The following is a 24,345-nucleotide window of genomic DNA, read 5'->3' as shown; positions in this document are numbered from 1 at the left end:
TATATCTATTTCTCTTTTCAATATGGCACTGATATCAAATAAAGCAAGGTTTTGTCTTTCATCAAGCAAATAAGTTGCATGTGGACAATGCATTGGTGACACCTGGCCACTCACCCTACCAGCCTTGTCCTCATTTACCATGTGACATGTGGCAATACCAGAAGCATAAAACCCGGACTCAGCTTTCTCTCTATACTTTGTGTGCATGGGGAAATGGAGGCTTTGGGTCATGGGTGAGAGATGATCTGAAAGAGACACCAGGTAATGTGTTTCTCTGTACATCCCTCAGTACTCTTTATCTTTCTGCATCACTAGACTGAAAGTCTAGGTCTGGCAGGAGTGAGGTCATCTGAACAATTCAGGTCCTTACTTTCCTCATTTCTCTGTATACTACCTTCTTTTATAACACACACACACACACACACACACACACACACACACACACACACACACACACACACACACACTGCTTAAGTAGCTTATTCCTGTCTTCACAGAGGCAAGACATGCCTGCTATGTTATCATTTAGGAAATTTTCCACATTTTCTATACATTTCCTAGGCGATCTGAGTTCAAGTTGTCTTCTAGTCATAATTTGTCATGCTGCAGAGTCTCCAATAGAAGTTCTCTACAGTTTGTACAAGTAGTTTAGTTAATGCATTTCAGTAAGTGTCCCCATGACTAAATTGTTAGTATTTGAAACAACAGAGTGAAGACAGGATGAATGAGAAAGGGCAGTGTCAAGACAGCCTGAGCAAAGCATGCAAGGCTGTTGGCCAACACTGGATATCCTGGGATAGAAATGATACAAAACAGTTTTCTCCATGCTTAATGCTGCCCCTGACTTTTAAAAGGGGTGAGAAAAAGATGAAACATCTAAGTAAATTATTCAGACTGAAAAACAGGCAGCATGATTCCAGAGATTGCACAATGTTTTTCTTACACTTTGTGGAACAGAGAACATGACCAGAGGCTATTTTGGAACAACTCCCAGGAAATGAGGCAAGGATAAGAAGCGGTATGCTTGAGGGTGTTTTGAATGTGACTGTCTCCCAAAATTCAATGCTCATCTTGGGTATGCACACAGTTCAGCATGTTAGTTGTCTGTTTTGGATTGTCACAACCAGCAATTTAAAGAAGGCAGTAGTTTCCTATCCCACACATACCCAGGCTGGGGGTCTGATAAGCAATAAGCATAGCACAACTGTGGCGGGAAAAGTCTGAAAAGGTTCTTCCACCACATACAGAGAGAACTATGGCTTCCACTGCTCTGCTTTCTAGATGATGTCTCAGGTAGATGATCAAGAGGCTAAAAGCACTTCAGATTTTGCAGAAAAAGCATGCCAAATATGAATGTGTCTAAACTTAGGATGGAGTTTCATTTTTATAAATCCACTGAACCACTGAAATAGAACATAGAACTTAGCTAAAAATGTACTTAATATCCACCAATCAAGGCTTACAACAAGTGCATTGCAGTAGCAACTGTTCCTGTCACAATCCCATGGCTAACAGAGTTGAGGCTTACAGCTGCCCAACAATGAGGCAAATTGTGACTTTCCTTGCCAGACAAGATTTTAAGACAAACTCAATAAGGATGCACTCAAATGCCTGTCAAGAGGAAAAATTCTATCCCTGAGCTCAAAAGAGGAAACTTAATATTAATATTGTTCTACCCATATGAAATCTTGTCATTTTGGGTAAGAATATATATATAATTTTATAAGTGAAGTTCCTCAGAGTTCACTCAGCAATATTATACTCCTTTAGGCAGTTTTCTAATACTTGGATTTATGTCCGAGTATTTTGGAGCAAGAATGTCCTATTCCCTTGATTTAAAAAAAAAAAAAAAAAAAAAAAAAAAAAAAAAAAAAAAAAAAAAAACAAGATATTAAGGACAGTGATAGCCACATGGAGATTATAAATACCCAGTCTGCACAATGTCCTCACAATGAAAGAAGAATTTTTTTTTGGGGGGGGGGGAGCCAGGGTTTCTCTGTGTAGCTTTGGAGTCTGTCCTAGAACTCGCTCTGTAGAGCAGGCTGGCCACGAACTCACAGAGATACACCTGGCTCTGCCTCCTGAATGCTAGGATTAAAGGCGTATTGGTCACCATCTCCCAGTGAGAGAAGGAAATCTTAAGCAAAGCATTAAGTCCTCAGAACAATATAATTAGAAGTTGGGAAGTGAAAGGATCAGATGAGATGATACTTCCTGAGCTACCAATGGAAAATTATTTTAAAGATTTCATATGAGACTTTATTTTTGCAACAGTTTTAGATTCACAATGATATTTGGAGGAAGGTATGAAGATTTGCCCCATATCTCCTTCCCTGGTTTGTACAATTTCACTCATAGTGAGACATCCCCAGCAGCATGGCACCCACTTCATGGACACATTGCAATCACCTGGTTTCACAGTTTACATTGGTGTACACCATGGTATTGTATATTCTATAATCTTAGCAAATACATAAAGACATGCATACATCACGTTAGTGTCAAACAGGAGTTTCACAGCCCTAAAACTCCCGTGTCCCACCAATCCATCCCTAATACCTTGTAACCCCTGAGACCATGAATTTTTTCATAGTCTCTGAGATTTACCTTTCCAGAATGTCATGTCGTTGGAACAACAAAGTATGAATAATTTTCAAATCATCCTTTTCACTTAGTAATATGCACCTGGTTCTTCCATGTCTTCTTGTGGCCTGATAGCTTATTTCCTTTTATCAGTGAATAGTTTCAATGTTGGGGTATACCACAATTTGCTTATCCATTCCCATATTGAAGGGTAACATAGTTGCTTCTAAGATTTAGTAATATGAATAGAACTGTTACAAAAAGTCTGTCAGAATGCTTTGTGTATGTGTGCACATGTATATGCATGTTTTCAGTGTCTTTAAGAAAATTCCAAGTAGTGTGATTGCAAGATCACAAGGTAAAAGTGTGTTCAATTTTTATAAGAAACAGAAACTGTGTCCTGAAGTGACTGTGGCAGTTTGCTCTCACACCAACAATGACTAAAGGAACGTGTTGTTTGACACCCCACCTCCCAGTATTTGATATTGTTAGTATTCTGGACATTAAATCTTTTGCTAACTTTTTAGTTGCTTGTAGGTATCTAATTTATAAGAACCTTCATTTCTTTAAATGAAGAGCCCTAAATATACGGAGACACAAACACATGCACACACATGTGGATCTAGTCTAGTTTGTGCTTTATTCTGTAAGCTATGAGGCTGTGTTATTGTGGTTACTATAATGCATCAGTAACCTATATTAGGAGTAAATAGTACAAACATTTTATGTGTCAGTAATCATATTTATACTAGTAATATCAAATATTAATTTAATGTTTACTGGTCCAGTCACCTGCTTTCCCTAAAGTCACTATCACAAAACACTAAGAAATTTGTGTTGTCATCTTCCTAGTACAAATAAAGAAACTGAGGCTTAGATTAGATAAAGAAATATTTATTTAAAGGAATTTGTTTCTTCAGTAACATACTGAGTCAAAAAAATGACCAAACTTTAGAAATAAATACTATATGAATTATACTATGCTTTGCACATTAATTTAGGATTCTGTAATTGAGGCAAACAAATGGAGAGTGTCAGGCACATATGAGGCAGAACAAGACTGGCAACAATCTCAAGATAACTGAACAGTGGGCTCTAGGGCATGTTGGATGGAGCCAAATTCTCTCTTCCCTTTTCACGTTTTTTCTTATTTTTATTTTTGTGTATGAGTGTTTTTTGCCTGCATATTTGTATGTACACCACATGCATGTTTGATACCCACAGAAGCATGCTAGATCCTCTGGGACTAGAGTTTCAGATGGTTGTGAGCTGCTCCATGTGTGCTGGAAATTGAACTAATGTTCTCTGCAAGAGCCACAATAAACTGTGGCCTTCTATTTGGCCTGCTTTACATCTTTACTACTGAAATAGATTTGATGAAGAAGAGCACAATCAACATGACTTGTCAAAGTCTAAAATATGCACATTACAGGCTTAGAGGGAAGGGTTCCTCTAGCTGTCACCTCAGACTTCAAGTAGAGTTAGAACAATGCCAGAAACTGTGGCACAAACCCCACCAGGTAGAGATATTCAAACATGGTCAATCTTAACTACCCAGAATGACAGGCATTTTTTCTTTTTTTGGGGGGGGGCATTGCTTTTTACACCATAGAAATGCCTTCTTATTGATGGGTATACTGTGGAAATCATTTCAATTGATAGCACTTCACACAGTCAGAGGTCAAAATGAGTTGTACTGACCAGTTAGTACATTTCCCTAGAATTTTGGAGTGGATCTCAGAGAAATCAAGCCTAAAATTCTTCATTGGGTTTGAGATACAAATGTGAAGATGCTGACATTCTCTTTCTAATAATATATAAGAAATGAAGGGTGGAGGGAAGTGTGAAGAACATTAAAAACAAAAGGAAAATGTAGAAATGAAGAATTAAAGATAAAGGGAAAAGTTCTTTGTTTTCCAACTTGTTCCCTGCTTCTGGAAGGTCACCATTTTGATGCTGAATTTACTAGGGACACCCAATAGGTATAGTATACTACAGCCCAGACCTCCTGTACTCAAGTAATTCTTCTGCCTCAGCCTCCCAAATATCTGAAATTATAGATGTGGGGAACTAACACAGAGACTTACAACTAGAGAATATGCAGAGAATGAGAAACCTTTGGAACACTCAGTCCTAAATGGGAAGCTGTCATCAAACCCCTCCCCTAAGGGATTAGGGAGCTATTCAGAAGAGATGGTAGAAAGGAGCCAGAGAAGATGGGTGGTACCAAGGAAACAGTATCTTCAGACACAACAGGACTGATGTAAATATGACCCCACAGAGACTGTGGCAGCATGTACAGGGCCTGCATAGGTCCAAGCTAGACAGGGTCCCAGTGCTGAAAGGGAGAAGTGAACACAGGCTTCCATCCATAACCAAAAAGCTCTTTCCAACTTACATGTGCTTGCAAAGAAACATTAGTTTTCTCCAGTGAAGTATCATTGGGTATATTAACCACATTTAAGGGCAGGGCCCATGCCCAGCAGTAGATAGCCAACACAAAATGAAATCAGTGGTATCTTTGTAAACTTTTTGTCTAACATAGTGCTCACACTCTCATCCTCTCTCTCTCTCTCTCTCTCTCTCTCTCTCTCTCTCTCTCTCTCTCTCTCTCTCACTCTCTCTCCCTCCCTCCCTCCCTCCCTCCCTCCCTCCCTCCCTCCCTCCTTCCTTCCTTCCTTCCTTCCTTCCTTCCTTCCTTCCTTCCTTCCTTCCTTGCTTTTTCATCTTACTGGACTTTTGTTTGTATATTATGGCTTTCAATTTTGTGTTTTTTAAGAGTTTTTTGTGTGTATGTCTATGTGTTCTTTGTATTTTTTAATTATGATTTATTTGGGTTTTTTTGCCTGTTTGTTTTCTAAAGAGAAGGAGAAAGAAAGAAAGCATAGAACTGCATGGATGGGGGTCTGGGAAGGGTATGGGAAGACATAAGGGAGCTGATTAGGATATATTGTCAAAATTTTTTTTCAGTAAAGATATAAAAAGAAAGAAAACAATCAGCAATTGCCTATGTGTCAAGTGGGGTGAGGATTGAAACAGATTACAATGATGATACAGGGAGAAATTTTAAGGTGACAGATATGTCCATTATTTTGATTTGGTAAGTTTTGTGGTAGATATTTGTAGAAAAACTTTTAAATATGTAAATAAAGCTACACACACACACACACACACACACACACACACACACACACACAGTATGAGGTGTTTATGTATGTATCTGTTATTGAATAATGATTGGAAAGGGAACCAGAGCATCAATAACTACCAACTTGGGGTTACAAACACTGAGAAATTTAATGAGTAGGAAAAGAAGGTTTTTGTCTTTTTCTGAAACCAAAAGCATTTTTGTCTATCTCACAAGGCCCTGCTTCTTCACTTTAGTTTGAGATAGAATTATATGTCCTTGTGAGCAAGAGTCCTAAACACTACCTTGTTTTGAGTGTAAGAAACAGAGTAAGGAGATGTTTATTTTCCCTTCCTGGAATATCTGTGCATGTCCCTCATAGGGTCCTCCTCTTGACCTGGCTTCTCTGGGGCTGTGGATTGTAACCAGGTTATCCTTTGCTTTATATCTAATATTCACTTATGAGTGAGCACATACTGTGTTTTTCTTTTTGGTTCTGGGTTACCTCACTCAGGATGATTTTTCCTAGTTCTATCCATTTGCCTATAAATTTCTTGATGTCATTGGTATTTTATTGCTGAGTTGGGAACTTGTGGAGGGTTGGGGGGAGTGGGATAGGTGGGTGGGGTGGGTGGGGTGGGTAAGGGGGTTTGGTGTGGGGTAGGGGTAATGAGGACATGAGGGAGAGGAAGAGTAAGGAAAGAGATATCTTGGTAGAGGGAGCCATTATGGGGCTAGGGAAAAACATGATGCTAGTGAAATTCCCAGGAATTCACAAGGATGACCCCAGCTAAGACTCCAAGCAATCGTGGAGAATGCCTGAATTGGTCTTCCCCTCTAATCAGATTGATGACTACCCTAACTGTCATCATAGAACCTTTATTCAGTAACTAATGGAAACAGATGCAGAGATCCACGGCTAACCACTGGGCAGAGCTCCCAGAGTCCAGTTGAAGAAAGGGAGGAGGGATTATATGAGCAAGAGGATCAAGATCATGATGAGTAAACTCACAGAGACCTGAGCTAGTGGGTGCACAGGGATCCTAGACTGACAGCTGGGGAACCTACATGGGACCAAACTAGATCCTTTGAATGTGAGTGACAGTTGTGAGGCTTGGGCAGTTTGTGGGGCCCCTGGCAGTGGGATGAGGATTTATTTCTAGTACATGAACTGACTTTTTAGAGCCCATTCCCTATGGACGGATATCTTGCTCAGCTTACATGCTAGGGGGAGGGGCTTGGTCCTGCCTTAATTTGATATGCCAGACTTTGTTGACTCCCCATGGGAGGCCTTATGCTTTCACAGGAGTGAATGTGGGTGAGGTGGGGAGAAGGTGGGAAGGAGCAGGAGGTGGGGAGGGAGGGGGAACTGTGGTTGGTATGTAAAATGAAAAAAAAAAACTTCTAAACTCAAAAAAAAGAAACAGTAAGACTCAAGCAAAGGTTTTGAAAGTGTGCAAGAAAACAGAACATCTCATGTTCTAAATAAAGTAAACCTGGAGTCAGAAGAAGCTCAGAGGTGAGAGGGAGCATAGAGGAGCAGTCCTGTCTCAAGAGGCCTTCAAAAACAGCACTATAACTTCTACTTCATTCCGAGTCTTCCTCTCTCTTCTCCCAGTGGAGAATGCAACAAGGCATCTCCCACCAAGGGGCATAATCTCTAGAGCAAAGAAGAAGAAATGTTATCTGTGAAGGGGATAAAACAGTGTGATAAGATATATAAGGGCCGGGAATGAATAGAGTAGGATTGACATGGAAACCAACACTGGAAATAAACTGGATGAAACAATTAGCTGAAGCTCTGAGGGCAAACACTAGAGGACAGGAAGTACTGTGTTGGCAATGGGCAGGAACCCTATATGCTTCAAAGAAACTGGAAAGGGAATAGGCAGAACAAAGTAACAAGGCTAAGGATAAAAGACAAGGTCAGAAACTGGCAAGAATTTCTAATCAGAGTTACTGTGAGTACAAGGTAAATTATTGGACAATTCCAACTAGAGAGAAGCAATCTGACTTGTCCTACCGATCACTCAAAAGCTACTGTATGGAAAACAAACTGAGTGGAGACAGAGAGAAAACAAGTCAAATCAAAGACTATTGAGCCAATGCAGGGATCCATAAGGTAGCTTGCATTTTAGGAGGGTTGCCATGGAAATGAGGAAACATGGCCAGATTCAAGAAACAGAATGCATGGAATTTGTTGGAGGTGATATGAGAATGACTTATTTTCTGGGACATGAGCAAGTACAGGAGGGGATTAGTTCATTAATGGCAAAGGGAAACAGAAAGGAACAAGCCTTGGTGGGGACGGGAAACAGCTCGACTTCAGCCATGTTCAGTGCCTATAGAGATAATGCTAGGCTTTTTGGAAGGTCTAGTTTAGAAAACATAAAGGTGAATGTCACAGTAATGTAGGCATGCTTAAAGATATCAGGACCAGGTAAGACTGCACAGGACAAATACAGCTGGGAAAGATCTGAAATCCAAGGATCATATCACAGATATGTCTTGTATTTGGAAATAAGCACAAGAAGAGACTCTTAGAGTGGATAATTCGACTGAAGCCAAGAAGAAAGAGCTAAGTAGGAGCATATGGTCCTTCTTATCAAGTACTGGCAAGGGGTACATAACTTGAAGACAGAAAACACTACTGAGCTGGTGATTGGCATCAAAAGTGACCATGGAAGAGCAGTTTTCAGAAGAGTGAGAATAAAATGGTATATGCTGGGGAGAAAATATGACACACAGCAGTCAAGGCTGGGCAGGAAAGGAATCTACCATGATGTGCTCTCGTGACAATGAATAGATTAAAAGGATACAGGTGACTTGATGTCAGCAGTCTCCAGTGTAACAGAGTGAGTAAACATGAGGAAGAGGGCTGGGGTGCTTTCAATGAAGTTTCATGCTTGTAAAAGAGAGGACATTAATCCTGAAGGAGTAGAGGCATGGTATGCAGATTATTGAAGCGGAACAGTCATTGATAATAGCAAGGTCACAGGTATGACAATGAACATGACGCCTAAGCAGGATGAGACAGGAGGACTACTAGAGAGGAGGAGGTTGCGATAGTGAGGAGGTCAGCATGAGAAGGGTGAACACATGGCCAAGGGTGTTATTAAGAATATATGAGGGAAAAGATCATAGTCTTAGGCCTGAATCATTCAAGAATATGTTAGACCAGAGCAAAGAATAGGAAAAAGTGGTTAATAGGGCATTAACCTCCAATAAACTGGAAATTCTTGAAAATTGTAGAAGAAATAAAGTGGAAGCAGTGCTGGGGAAAACCACCATTGACTCTCATGTGTCTCAGATATAAATGAAAAAAGAGAATAAAGGAAAACTCACCTCTCATTGGTAGATGAGATGTGCTCACTCTCATGGCATGGGTCTCAAGTTGGACCAGTTATTGGTTGGCCACTCCCATAATCTCTGTGTCACCCTTACCCTACCTAGCACACCTCGTAAGTTGGACAGATTGTAGGTCAAAGGTTATGTGACTGGGTTGGTGTCCCAATCCCTCCACTGGAAATCTTGCCTGGTCACAATGGTGGCCAGTTCAGGTTATGTGTCCCCTTTTGCTCAAAGTCTTAGCTGAGGGTCATCCTTGTAGATTCCTGAGTTTCCCTTGCACCAGATTTCTATCTGACCCTGAAATGACCCCCTTTACAGTCAGCTCTTTCAATACTCCAACCTCCCACCTCATCCCTACCTGATCCCTCATGGTCCCATTCCAACTGGCCCCCAGTCCTCTCAGGAAATACCTTCTATTTCCCCTTTCCCGGGGAGATCTGAGTGTCTCCATTGGGCCCTCCTTGTTACCTAGCCCTCTCTGGGTCTGTGGATTTGTAACATGGCTATTCTTTATTTTACAGCTAATATCCACTTATAAGTGAGTACATGCCATGTTTGTCTTTCTTGGGTCTGAGTTACCTCACTCAGGATGATTTCCCACACTTTACCAATTTTAACAGATTTTATTTTTAAATGTCTGTTTTCCTTCTCAATATATGTAATGTATGTCTAGAGGAAATTTGGAAAACAAGAATGTAAAGAAATACCAGCAATTTGTTTCATTTTCTTTCAGAATCTATCACATGTGGTAAAATGCTTGTGTTGTATTTTTATGTTATAATAAGTACATTGCTTATATACAATTTTGTATAAATTAGGACATATGCACAATAATAACTTTATTTAACATCATAGCACAAATGTTATTTTAATCAGTTATACTCTTTCTAAATGCTGTTTCAGTGAATGAAATCAATTCATCACATTTGTTCCATGGAATGATCAATACTGCTCAGTTGCATATGGTGATATTCCATGATAAGTGATGCTCTGGTGAATATCCTTATATAAAATACCCTCCTCCCTGTCTCTCTGTCTCTCTCTCTCTGTCTCTCCACACCATTAAGTTATATACTTTGTATATGTATATACCTTGTATATGTATAGTAAAAAGTTCATACATACCCTAACAGAAGAAAAAGAGGGAATAGTTGTTTAAGCTGAGGTTGATATCTAAAGCATAAAGAACTCCTGTTTGAGCAGATAACCATGGTCAACAATTGTGGCAGTGGTGTCTCAGTTCTGTGACTGTACAAAAGCTGATCAAACTGTGGTACTGAATGGGCCAAGTATGTGAAGACAGCTCAATAATGCTTTGAGGCTCTTTTTTTACATCAGAAAAGAGCCTCAAAAACAACACAGCATCTAAGCATATGAACTGTTTAAAGTATATGTATCTCCTGATGTGCTTTCTACTTAGGTACTGACATCAATGCAGGAGAGGCCCTTTTCATTTTATCTTTCCAACAGTCAACCAGCAACCCAACAGTGTTTCTCATTTCTCACTGAGGCTTCTTGTCCCATTCTTCACACCACCATTTAATACCACTTCCCTCATGTTCTCTCCCACAAAGCTCACTGAACCATAATGTCTAAAGTTTTACAGAAATCGGATCTTGCAAAAGCCATGTGCAGCACCACTGAATTTTATAACAAAAATTTTCCTTTGAGAATCTCGTTTCCTACTAGGGCACTATTAGTACCTCCAAATGACATTTAAGCTACTCTCTCCTTTGTCTTTACACCTAACTTATTTTCCTTTAAGTCATCATCTCACTGAAAATAGGAACTGCCTTTGATATTGTGGTTCTTAGTAAGTATATATGCAGCAAATCTTCATAGAGCACAGGAATAAACAGAAAAATATTTTCTTAATGGAGCTACATATGACATTAATACAAACTTTGGTTTATTCATAAATGTTAAATTTAGCTGTATCAATTTAACTATCAAATGGAGAAGAAACAAAAGTAAATTCCTGAAATACTTGCAAATTAAGGCAGAGAAGCATTTAATGAACTGAACACAAGACTTTATAATCTAATAATTATCTACAGGTCTTTTATCTTATAACATACCCACAAATCAACTTTAAAACAGTTTAAATGTAAAACCAGAAACTCTGTAACTCCAAACTCAAAACATAGGCAGGAAGCTCCTGGGCATTGATCTTGACAGTGACTTCCTACATATGATATAACACAAGAATAAAGTTCGAATCATATTAAAGCAAAAGTTTCTGCACAGAAAAGAAAACAACACTGTGATTGAAAACTCAACTCATAAAGTGGGATAAAATATCTGCAAACTCATCTCTAACAATAGAATAATCTCAAAACATTGAAGGAATTAACGTAAGTTTTAATATATATTTCCTTCTTCCAACCTAATGTCCAAATCAGTAATAAATAACAACACACAACTTAAATGATGAGTCACTGTCCCATAGTTGCCAAGAATGTTATTACTCAGACTAAATACAAGTATTGATAAAGACGGAGAAAAGAGAACTCCTGTATACTATTGGTGAAGTACTAATATGTATCAGTAGACTACAACTGCAAACAGATGGTTCCTCAAAGAGTAAGAAATGGAACTGCTATACAGTCTAACAATGCCACTTCTAGCTAATTATTCAAAAGAACTGAAGTAGCATTCTCTAAGAGCATCCTGACATTTACTGCAGCATAAGTGGATACAGTTTGAGAGAACTGTAGCTGTCCTGACCTGTAACTACCACAGTCGCTCCAATGTCACCCCACCTAGTCTTCCTACATAGCTTCCCAGCAAACTATAAAAAGACAAGACTTTAGAGAGGTATGTGCAATTTTACACCAGACCCTAGCTCCAGAAAAGTGTCTGATTCTTTTAATACTAGCTTAAAATGATCTGGGTGTATTCCAGGCAAGGTGAAGCTACTTCACCTTTGGACTTCCCCCAAAGTGCCATTTTTGTAGACCCAAATTGCAAGGATCACTCCTTGCAGGACTGTGTTTCCATCCTGGCCTACACTTCCATGAGAAAATCACCCAATAAATTATATTCTATTCAGATCTATTTGCCTCTTTCTTTGGTCTCATGGTACCTTGGGGATAGTCCTCATGTAACAGGACTGAGTTTTTTTTGAGAATGCAGCATATTCATAACAGACAAAATGTAGAAACATCCTAAATGCCTACCAACAAATGAATGGATAAGGGAAACATATATATATGCCCTGATAAAGTCTACAAGAGATCTGCTTTACCCTCTACTGAGCCTCTGTCTTCCTCTCTTCTCTCTGGCCTCACAGTCCTGTGTCCTCTGTTTCTGCCTCACCGTTCCCTCTTCCTCTCCTCTCTCAGCCCAAGCAGCTCTGTGTCCTCCTCTGGAATTCCACTCCAGTCCTTACTGCACCTGGTTATGTAAAACACCGTATTGTCCTCAGTCAATCTTTCTGCTGTGCCCCTAGACATGGGATGGTCTGAGATTCATTTGCACAAGAAGCAAAGCTCTTCATCTCCAGCTGTCTTGTCTCCTAAGCTCAGTAATCTAGCAGTTCAGCAGGTCTGCGGAGCTAAACTGCCAAATGGTCTGGGAATATTTGGACATATAAGAATTTCATAGCAAAAGACACCTGAAATATTAAAAGCTGGATAACACAAAATATTCATAATAAATGGCTTGCCTTTTGACAGAACTTTGGCCAGTCAAAGTATAGCTTTAATACGCAGCTGAATCTCTATAATAATATATATTTTGTGGCCCACAAAAACACCTAAAATGAGTTGTTGGCACAAGGGACTCCACAGGAACCTCCAACCAACCCAGGCTGTTACCAAGACTATAGGTGGCTCTCCACAAACTGAGAGCAAGGTCCATTGCTGAAAACATCCACACAGCTCATTGGACACAGAGATGTTGAGTTGGTCCCTACATAGTGCTGTCACCCCTATATTCCAGGATATTTGGTACAGGAAAGTACTCTGCACATGATCAAAAGAAAAATGTAAACACAGAGCCAATCACAAACCCTTTGATCTGCAATGTTGTCTTCCTTGCAAGATATGCTAAGGCAATGGTGGCACAAAGTTTGTGGGAGTAACTAACCAATGTCCAATTTGAGTTAAGGCCTACCCCACGAGATGGAACCCATGCCTAACACTGCTTGGGGTGACCAAGAACCAGAGACTAGATATCCTAGGGAACTATGGTAAAACTCAATAATACTGGTCTTTAAAAAAGAGAGCAAATCTGAAGACCCACAACAAACATCATATAGAGACTGAGAGACTTGGGAACACTCAACCTTAAATGGGATGTCTCCATCAAACCCCTCCCAGCAGAGCTCAGGGATCTCACAGAAGAGGTAGAAAGAGTGTAAGAGCCAGAAGGGACGGAGGATATCATAAGAACAATTCTCTATAAATCAACATGAGCTCCTTTGAATTTTAAGAGACTGAGCCAGCATGCACAGGGTCTGCAAGCATCCTCATCAGGTCCTGTGCACTTATAATACAGCTTTCAGTTTAGTGTTTTTGTGGGATTCCTGGGTTTGTGAATAAGTGCATCTCTGATTCTTGTGCCTTCTCTTGGGAATGTTTTCCTCTGTTAGTTGTCTCATCCCACATCAATGTGATAGTTTTTGTTTTATCTTATTTTATTTTGTTATATTTTTAAATGAATGAATGAATGAAAAAAACTAGCCACTAGTATAAAGGTTAATGACTAGTGGGAGAGGGAAAACTAATTTTCTCCAATATATATATTAGCCACTCCTATATATATAATATATAGGAGAAGTTGACCTGCCTATAATGAAGTGCACAGGATTTTTGTGTGTGCTTTTATTTGGTTACAGTTTGCTGATTTGTTATTTGTTCTTCTTTTTGGGTGGTGTTTTATTTTGCTTTCTTGATTTGGGGAAGTTTTGTTGTTGTATTGGATTTTTGTTTATTTTTTTAAGGAAGAACTTAAAGTTGTATTGGGGAGAGGATGTAGAAGGACTTGGTGGAAGGGAAGACAATGATCAAAATATATTTAAATTTAAAATTTGTTTTAAATAATAAAAATGATTAAAAAAGAAAAAAATAAAGTTCAGAAAATTTGTATTGCAAAAGATTTTAAGGAAAATCACTTTTCTACCTGACATTCCCCAAAGGCCATACAAAATAGTCTGTTGTATTTCCAGAGCACAATAGAATGACGTAATTAAAGTATTTCATAATTTCTTATGCATAAAGCATCACCATTCAACTAATCATGTTCGTTTGTGTTTTTGAGATTAAAAGGATTATGATTCTGTCACTAAAGCCATTTATTCTTAGGACAAGAGACCACTGTCTATCCTGTGACACTGGCTGCTCAGATGATATGGGCTCTATCATAACTAACTTAATTTTACCTAAATTGGTTTGTTTGCACTTGGAATCTCTAGTTAGATGACTAGGTACTACTTCACAGATTGATTTTGTTTTCAGTTACACTGTGTGGACTATGAGCAATCAGCTTGGACATCAGAAAATGAACATACCCATCAAGCACACTAATTACGCCCAGAGGTTGTACATATATACAGTTCATGGACTAAAAAGGCAATTCATTATAATCCTAATTGTGAATATTATATTTCTCATACATTTCAGTCCAAATGCTACTTATGAGTTGTGCATTTCTATAACCCTTTGATGCTTCTACCTTAAGTGATTATCTTTAAAATCATGAGACATCTGCATATTTTACCTATCTTCAAGATTTTTATAGAAATAGTCCTTGTTTTAAACCTGAGAGTTTGACCTCCTTTCATAAGGCTATAAAGGCTATGTCAACTATTAAAAAAAATATAGACAGTAAATTAGGAATAGTGTACATGTGTGTTAACTACAAAAAAATGTGAATGCATGGAAGATAGTTATTTATACATAAAATATTTTTATATTGCCTATAAAGTCAGCTTCCAGAAACCAGCTCTCAAGTAAAATTCATTAATGAATAATTAACTAATAAGTTATAACAGAAGCAGAAAGATGAGTCATATGATGTTTCAATCTCAAATTATTTTTGTTCTATCAAAAATAAAATAAATCCTTTTCAATAATATTAACAAGTAAATGAAAAGGAGATTGTGTTTGCCCAATTTTCTTCAATCCTTAGCTGTAAATGCATAAACTGACTTGCTCCCATGTCCACAGTGAGACAATGTGGTGGTTCTTTGAAAATTAACTTATATTGAAAATTCATATAGAAAATAGATTTTTAGGGGTGTGGTTGTAGCTCAGAGGTAAAGCATCTGTGAGACTCAAGATTTAATCCCCACCACTGCCTTTCACACTGTCATAAAAATTATAATCAAGTTTTCAAGAAACCACCACATTTATAAATATAACTACATATATAAAACATGAGGTGATTTTTAAAGATCTAAATCTTTTGGTATCACCACCACAGATTTCAATTTATACAACAGACCTATAGTAATAAAAACAGCATGATACTGTAATAAAAGCAGATATGTTGACCAATAGAATAGAATTGAGGACCAATCTGTAGGTAGCACTCTTATAGTCACCTGATTTTTGACAAAGAAACCAATAATACATTGGAGAAAAGATAGCACAAATGGCATTGATAAAATGGAATAGCTACACGTGGAAGAATAAAACTATAGCCACATTTCACTCTGCAAAACTGGACTCCAAATGGATCCCTTGAAGCTTATACAGGAGAAAGTAGAGAATACACTTGAACTCATGAGCATAGGAAAGGACATTTTGAGTAAGACCTCAACAGCAAAGGATTATGATCAACAATTAATTATTGAGGACTAAAATCCACTGTATTTCAAAAGAAACCACCATTTAAGAGAAGAGGTAGCCTAAAAAAGAGCAAACTCTTTGCAAGATATACATCTGGCAAAGTTATCTAGAATATACAAAATATAAAAATAAACAAACAATAAAACAAAAACTAAACATCAAGAAAACAACCCAGTCTAAAAAAAAAAAAATAGGGAATGTACTAAACAAAAAGTTCACAAATAATGAATTACAAATGACTGAGAAACATTTTTTTAAAAAACTGTTCAACATCCTTAGTTATGTGGGAAATGTATATTAAAACAACTTTGAGAAGTCACCTTACCCCAACCAGGTAAGATTTTAAAAAATGATGACACATGCTGTTGTGAATGTGAGGAAAGGGGGCGCTTATTTACTTCTGGCAGGAGTGCAAACTGGTGCAGCTACAGTAGAAATCAGTGTGGAAGTTCCTCAAGAAGCTAGAAATAGATCTACCTCATGATCTAGCTATACTACTCCGGCACATACCCAAAGGACTCCATATTCTACTTCAGAGACTCATCCATGTTCATCGCTGTTCTTTTCACAATACCCAGGAAGTGGAAATAGCCTAGGTGTACCTCAACTGATAAATGGACAATGAAAGTTTTGTATATTTCCACAATGAAATATTATTCATCCATTGAGAAATATGGAATTTGCAGATAAATAGATGGAACTGGAAAAAAAAAACATTCTGAGTGAAGACTCAAAAAGACAAATGTCACAGGTTTTCTCTCATTTGTGAATGCAGCTTTGAAGTTTAAGATATGTGTGTTTCATTTAGAATGCCTATAGAGGTCAGGAAATTAGCAAGAAACTATGCTGCAGGCTTTCAAGAGAGTTTTTTTGAGAGACTGAACACAGGGGTACACAGGGTTAATGGGGACTAATAAAACAGGAAAGGCTGAATTGATACGAGAGATGAGAAGGTGAGGCAGAAGAGGGAAGGAACAGAGGGAAATAACACTAAAGACAGTTTTTAAAAGTCATGGCTATCTACCTACTACCGTAGAGGCTTGAGGTGGAGGAGGGGGGAGTTACGCTACAATGGAGCAATAATTACCCTACTAAAAACCATAGGCTAAAAAATAGGAAATACAGGGCTAGCCACAAGCAAACCTGTGGCTCGACAGGTTATAAACCTTAAGAGGAAAAACTACTACTATTATTCTGATAAATGGATATAGTTTTAAACTGACTCCTAATGATTAGTAGTTTATGCATCCCTCAATCCTCATTAGAGAAGCTATCTTCTTTTTGCAGTAGGTGATGATTAACACATATCTACAACAGGCCAAAATACAGAGTTTAAAAGAATTCAAAATGATTACCCCAAATGAGATGCCCATGTCACATTCCTTCCTCCTAAGTCTCAAGGGTCATTGTGGTAAGGAGTTGAAAAAAGTGTAAGAAATGTATATTCTGAATACATCAGGGAAGCTGAACAAATGAATTCATAGCAGTTGTGACAATATATAGAAGACATATTTAAGCTCAGGGCAGATCAAATCTCATCTTGTAGTCATGTAGAAGAGAATTGAGCATGAAGTTTCACCCCTATCTGAAGAGCTACTTGCAACTGATAGCTGTTGGGAGGGCAAGTCACTTTTCTTTAGGAGCACATCCACTTGTGGGACCACGATGCTCCAATAGAAGATGCATATCCTAGACTTAGAAGGAGCAGAAATTTGACTTCATGAGTGTAAAACATCAATAAATGAAAAATAACATCGGGTGGATAGGGTATATAGGTGGATCTCAGGAGAATTGGAAGAGGGATGAATATGATAAAATCTACTGTACTAAACAACACAAGGTCACCCACTATCCCCATTCCTTTTCAGTGTGGTTCTTGGAGCACTAGCTGGAGCAATAAGCAAGAGAAGGAAATTAAAAGGACACAACTAGGAAAATAAGTCATTCTCCATATTTGCAGGTCATATGATGTTATCCAAATAGTCTACCAGAAAACCTTTAGAAATGATCTACAATTTCAGCCAAGTGGAAGAATAAAAATCAACTCACAAAATCAGTATCCTTCCCATATACCTACAATGAATATTCTGAGAAAGTAATCATGAACATACTCCCATTTACAACAGCCTTCAAGGCAATAAAATATCTTGGAATAAACCTAAGGAGGTAAAAGACCTCTACAGTTAAAACATCAAATTTCTGAAGGAGATTACAGAGAAGACATTAGAAAATTGAAAGATCTCATATGTTCTTAGGCACATAGAATTAATATTGTGAAAATGATGATTGTCCCTAAAGCAATTTACAGATTTAATGCAATTTTAGTCAAATATCACAATGTTTTTTTTTTACAGAAATAGAAAAGGTCATCATGAAATTAATATAGAGCCAGAAACGCACCCCCCCCATCAACCAAAGTAATTCTGAGCAAAAAGAATAATACTGGAGGGATTACCATTCCAGATTTCAAGATACATTATAAAGCTATAGTTAAAAAAAAATAGTATGGTACTGGCATAAAACCAGGCACATAAAACAGTGAAAGAAAATAGAAGACACAAGCTTGAGCACACATAACTGCAGCTATCTGACAAACAGGTCACGAGCACATACTGAAAAAAGGCAGCCTCTTCAACAAATAGTGCTGAGCAACCTGAATGTTCACATACAGAAGAACAAAATTATCCCTCACCTGTATCTATCACCTTGCACAAAAATTAACTCCAAATGGATCCTTTGACCTCAATTTAAAACCTGAAACACTAAAACTGCTAGAATACTACATAGGCTGTATGTTGCAAGATATAGGTATAGAAAGCAACTTTGTGAATAGGACTCCATTTACCCAGGAATTAAGGCTAAGAACAGACAAGTGGGACTTCATAAAACTAAAAAGATTCTGTACAGCTAAACAAAGAATCAAGTGACAAGAAAACACAGAGTGGAAGATAATTTTTGCCAACTATATAGCTGCAGAGGATTAATATCCAGAATATATAAAGAACTAAAAACTAAAGATTTAAGAAAATATATGACCTGATTTGGGTTATGGATCTGAACAGAGAATTCTCAATAGAGAAATCAAAATGGCTGAGAATTATCTCAAAAAGTGTTCATTGTCTTAACAATTATGGAAATGCAAATTAAAAACAACTTTGAGAGTTCATCTCACCCCAGCCAAAGGGCTAAGACCAACAAACAACTGACAACAAATGCTGGTGGGAGTGCAGGGAGAGAAGAGCACTATTCTGTAGCTAGAGTTTTCCTGCCTGGCCCACAGTCAGGACAAATCTTTGTCACCCGCCAGTCCCATAGCTGCTCAGACCCAACTAAGTAAACACAGAGACTTATATTGCTTACAAACTGTATGGCCATGGCAGGCTTCTTGCTAACTGTTCTTATAGCTTAAATTAATCCATTTCCATAAATCTATACCTTGTGACTTACCGGCATCTTCACATGATGCTTGTCATGGCGGCGGTGGCAGTGACTCCTTCCGCCTTCCTGTTCTTTCATTTCTCCTCTCTGTCAGTCCCGCCTATACTTTCTGCCTAGCCACTGGCCAATCAGTATTTTATTTATTGACCAATCAGAGCAATTTGATATACAGACCATCCCACAGCACTATTCACTGTTGGTAGGAATGTAAACTGGTGCAGCCACTCTGGAAACAAGTATGAAGAACCCACAAGAAGCTGAAAAATAAATTTACCATATGACCCAGCTATACCACATGCTGTCCTTGGAATACTCACAAATAACTTAACACACTACTCCACAGATACTTGTTTGGTCATGTTTGTTGCTGCCCTATTCACAATAGGTAGGAATGGAAATATCCTAAATGATCACCAACAGATGAATGGATAATGAAAATCTTGTACATATACACAATAGAGTGCTATTCATCTGTAAAGAAAAAGGAAGCAAGACATTTTCAGGTAAATGAATAAACTAGGAAATATTATACTGAGTGAGATGACTCAGACACAAAAGGCAAACACTACATGTTGTCTCTCATCTGTGGTTCCTAGCTTCCAATCTTCAGATGTGGGTATATGATATGGAGTAATTTCAGAAATTAGAAAAGTAAATAGGAATCATGAGGGGGATCTGACAGAGAAACAGCAGGATACAAGTGATATGAAGGTAGAAAAGAGAAACAAGGAAGGGATCTGTAGGACAAAGAGGCAGGGAGGAGGGGCCAATAACAGCAGTTCCATTCTCTAGAGAACCCTAACACACACACACACACACACACACACACACACACACATACACACACATACACATGCATACATACACACACACATATACATACACACACATACATACATACACACACATATACATACACACACACACACACACACACACACACACACACACACACACTCGCGCATGTGCGTTATGCTAGCTGGTTTATGCCAACTTGACACAAGCTAGAGTCATCTGTGAGAAAGGAACCTGAACTGAGGAAATGCCTCCTAAGATCAGGCCTGTAGGGCATTTTATTAATTTTATTAATTAGTGATTGATGGGAAGGGCCCAGCTCCTGCCTCCAGGTTCCTGCCCTGCTTTCCCTCAGTGATGGACTGTTGCCTGGAAGTGTAAACCAAATAAACCCTTTCCTCCCCAAGTTTTGGTCATGGTGTTTCATACTTGTTTCCACATCCTAACTAGGACACACACACACACTAAAGTTGGTCACTTTGGCTGATCATACTCATCTAATAAAAAAAATAGATACATAACAAAGCAAAAATCACAACAGGCACAGAAACCTCCTTTTGATTTGTTGATCAGGGGAGTCAAAGAGACTCCTAAAACCATATAGGTTATTGCTATTACCATGAGTTACCTCCCAGAGGCTAAACGTGAGTCAATATTGTTGAAGACACTGCACTTTGGACACTGGACTAGGAGGATTTTAGCTGGATCTGACCTAAAAGTCTCTTTCCTGAGGTCTAGTTTCCATAGTACCAGAAGGTACTAAGCAAGCAGTCAAGGAAGGGAAGCAATAAATAGTCCTACCTAGCTGTGATGCCCTTCAACCCACAACAATGACCAGCACATGGTAAGATATCACTAAAGGTTCAATAGTGTTACTTATCTTGGTAACCAACAGCTAATTGAATTCCAAGTCCACTCAATAGGAGGGAAATCATGCCTTGTGCTGGAAATCTACCCTGGGAATAGTGATGTCATGGATCTTTGAAGAAACCTACTCCTGCTTCTTTATGAGACCACATAATTCTTAACAGCATTCTAACTATTTATCCTTATACCTTCAGATAAAAGTTTCTCTCACCCACCATCAAAGGAGATTCTCTTTACAGCAAACAGAAACCATTACAGAAAATTACAAGTGGTCAAAATGCAAAGAACAACTGGTCATGGATCTAAAATCCAACTCCTAATTCTATGGCTCAGAAAACATCGTGGAAGAGGGGACAGAAAGCCTGTAATAGCTGAAAGTTTAGAATGTTTGCTATGAGATTGTGTCTCCTAGAAAAGACTATAATCAAGATACCTCAACAATATGGCTGCCTAAATAAAACCTGAACCAGAGATGAACCCCCATTGATTATCAAATACCAAGTAGTCAGCCCTGAAAAGATACATAAGCATCACTAAACAGATTCAGTAGGTTGTATTTATATGTTTGTGTGTGTGTTTATATCTATGTAACAATAATAACCAAAGAAAAGAGATCATCAATCTGAAAAGGAGTCAGGGGTATGTAGGGAGAGAGGACATGGGAAGGGTTGGTAAGAGGTAAGGAGAGGGAAATGATGTAATTATTTTTAATTAAAATTTTTTAATTAAAAATTCCAGATCTTCAGTCACACTTTAAAGTCTGAAAAATAAAAGAGATAATCTTATGTTTTAATAATTTTACATGTCTAAGTATGTGAAATACACTGAAAATAGTTTGTATTTTTATATTGGACCAAATTCAAATTGAGACCTTTAGAACATTTAATTCTGATGTCTCTGACTGAAAGTTACTTATCCCTCCACACTGATTGCTTCTCACTATTTTCATATTTAGTTTTTGAGTGAAATATAGAATCAAAACCACACACACTAATTTATATAAGATTTAAGTTCAAGTTTTATATTTTTTGTTTCTCCAGGTGAAACTTAAACTTCGCTGCTACATGTGGAAGTAGAGAAGCTTCATGGATAGACAAAAGCTTGTTGACCTTGTAAACAGAAACAAAACTGCCTGCCACTATCTAGAATATGATGATGTCTATTCTGTCCTTTTAAAAAGTAAATTATCACCAAAATGAGATGAATGGCTTTTGTTAAAGTTCAGTTCAAGTTTAAATTCATTTGTTTCAGTTTATCAACTCAGAAGCAATTTTACCTCAGCACATTTGGTGTGTATATTATCGAGCTTTGCCAAATTCAATCCATCACAGTTGAAGGTTCAAACAATCATCATTTCTTCATTACTGGAATGCAAGTACAGTTCAAGTAGATGTTTATCTAAGGTAAGTTATTGTCTTTCTAATCAAGAAATTGGAGGAGTTATACAAAATATGCTACAATTTCTAGAAGCTAAGCACCTTATCTGTAAGATGAAGATATTATAATAAATCATGTAATATTTTTTAGGGAGAGGGTATCACAAACCGATTTGTGATACAGCTGAATGCTCGGGGGAACAGTTTATGAGTCCTTCCCCACCTAGTTTCTCAATGGCCAAAATTTTCCACCACACCCTGGACAGCAATTCCCGTGCCATTTCTGAAAGGGGAATGAGAGAGAGAGAGAGAGAGAGAGAGAGAGAGAGAGAGAGAGAGAGAGAGAGAGAGAGAGAGAGAGAGAGAGATTGAAAAGAGTTCCTCAATACAGGAGGTCAGAGCCCACAGTCGAGCAAGGAACTTGAGCAGTACTTCCCCAAGGAATAGTACACATGCACCCAATCACAAAGCCACATATATCACACACTTCCACTCATACACAATACACACATAGGTACTATCACACCACATATTTACCATACATATTCACATCCCACTACCATCACAGCATATATGTACCATACCTACCACATATATACCAAATATACCATTCACACACACACATCATATACATCATACATATCATACATCTCATACCAAATGCATGCATACATACACTACCAAGCAAACATGCCAGACTTCCTATATTATACCTACATATATACCATATATGTATATATATATATATATCTGACACACATCACACACATATTATATATATATATGTGTGTATATATATATCATACACACATACATGCACACTACACAGACACTGACACATGCTATACATGCACAATACATATACCATAAACACACATTATGTTTTAGTATATAGATATACACATACACATACACAGCATACATTTCTCATATCACATATACATAGCACATATGTACATCACACATATACACCACACAGAGATACACATATAACATATCACATATAAACACACAGACATACAACACAATGGCACATACCACATGCCACCTGCACATGCCACACAAAACATCCCATACATATGCACACACCATAGAAGCCTCATATATATTTACACTGTTAAGAAACACATTGTGTTTGACAAGAGTCCAAGGAAAAGTCTTTTGTGTGTGTGTGCTTGTGTGGTGTGTGTAGATGTATAAATAGATGTTTTCTGTCCCAACCACCTTGTCCCAAATAACTGACTCAGAGTCTTATATTAATTACAAAAGCTCAGCCAATAGCCCAGGCTTGTTCCTGACTAGCTCTTACACTTAAATTAACCCATAATTCTTATCTATGATTAGCCACGTGACTTGGTACCTTTTCTCAGTATGGCATACCCATCTTGTTTTTCTGTGTTTACAGGCAACTCTCTGACTCTGCCTTTCCTCTTCCCAGAATTCTCCTAGTCTGGCTCTCATGCTCAATCTCTTCCTGCCCAGCTATCAGCCAATCAGCTTTTTATTAGCCAATGAGAGTAATACACATTAATAGTGCAGAAAAACATTGTTTCACAGCACAGATGTATGGTGGTATTTTTTTTTGTACTGAAATGTGATTTTCATTGTATGTTAATAAATAAAGTTGCCCAGGGGTCAGAGCTATTAGAGCCATAGCAAGAGCATGGTGGTGGTGGCGCACACCTTTAATCCCAGCACTTGGTAGAAGAGCTAAGTAGATCTCTGTGTGTTCAGGGATACAGCTAGCATTGGAGACATACGCCTTTAAGAGCTGGAGGGAGGTACTTACAGGCAGTGATGAGGCAGTCATGTGTTTGGGTTTACAACCAAGGAGAAGGCAAAACAGAAAGACTATTTAAAGACAGACACACAGGAAGTAGCTCTCTTTCGGGGAAGCTAGGAGCACTGCAGGAGGTAAGATTTTAGCTCTGAGCTCTGACATCTCAGCTTTCTCTTTTACATTGGTTCTGTGTTTCTTATTTTAATAAGACGGTTGGTTACTTCTATACAGATG

The 24,345-nt window shown here is 38.1% G+C and overlaps 2 long non-coding RNA genes across 2 annotated transcripts in view; one reads left to right on the top strand and one right to left on the bottom strand.

Moving 5' to 3' along the window:
* Nucleotides 1–22,154, top strand: part of LOC143271819 (uncharacterized) — an 81,166-nt gene extending 59,012 nt beyond the window's left edge. Inside the window, exon 4 of the long non-coding RNA XR_013049027.1 lies at nt 21,996–22,154. This is a non-coding gene — a long non-coding RNA (uncharacterized LOC143271819). The remainder of the gene's footprint in view (nt 1–21,995) is intronic.
* The window catches only part of LOC143271818 (uncharacterized), a 220,639-nt gene that overhangs the window by 13,005 nt on the left and 183,289 nt on the right, over nt 1–24,345 (bottom strand). The window lies entirely within an intron of this gene.

This window comes from Peromyscus maniculatus, chromosome 2, assembly GCF_049852395.1.
Source record: "Peromyscus maniculatus bairdii isolate BWxNUB_F1_BW_parent chromosome 2, HU_Pman_BW_mat_3.1, whole genome shotgun sequence".
NCBI classification, from domain to species: Eukaryota; Metazoa; Chordata; class Mammalia; order Rodentia; family Cricetidae; genus Peromyscus; species Peromyscus maniculatus.
Note: the sequence above shows the minus strand (reverse complement) of the source record. Positions and strands in the feature narration are given on the sequence as shown.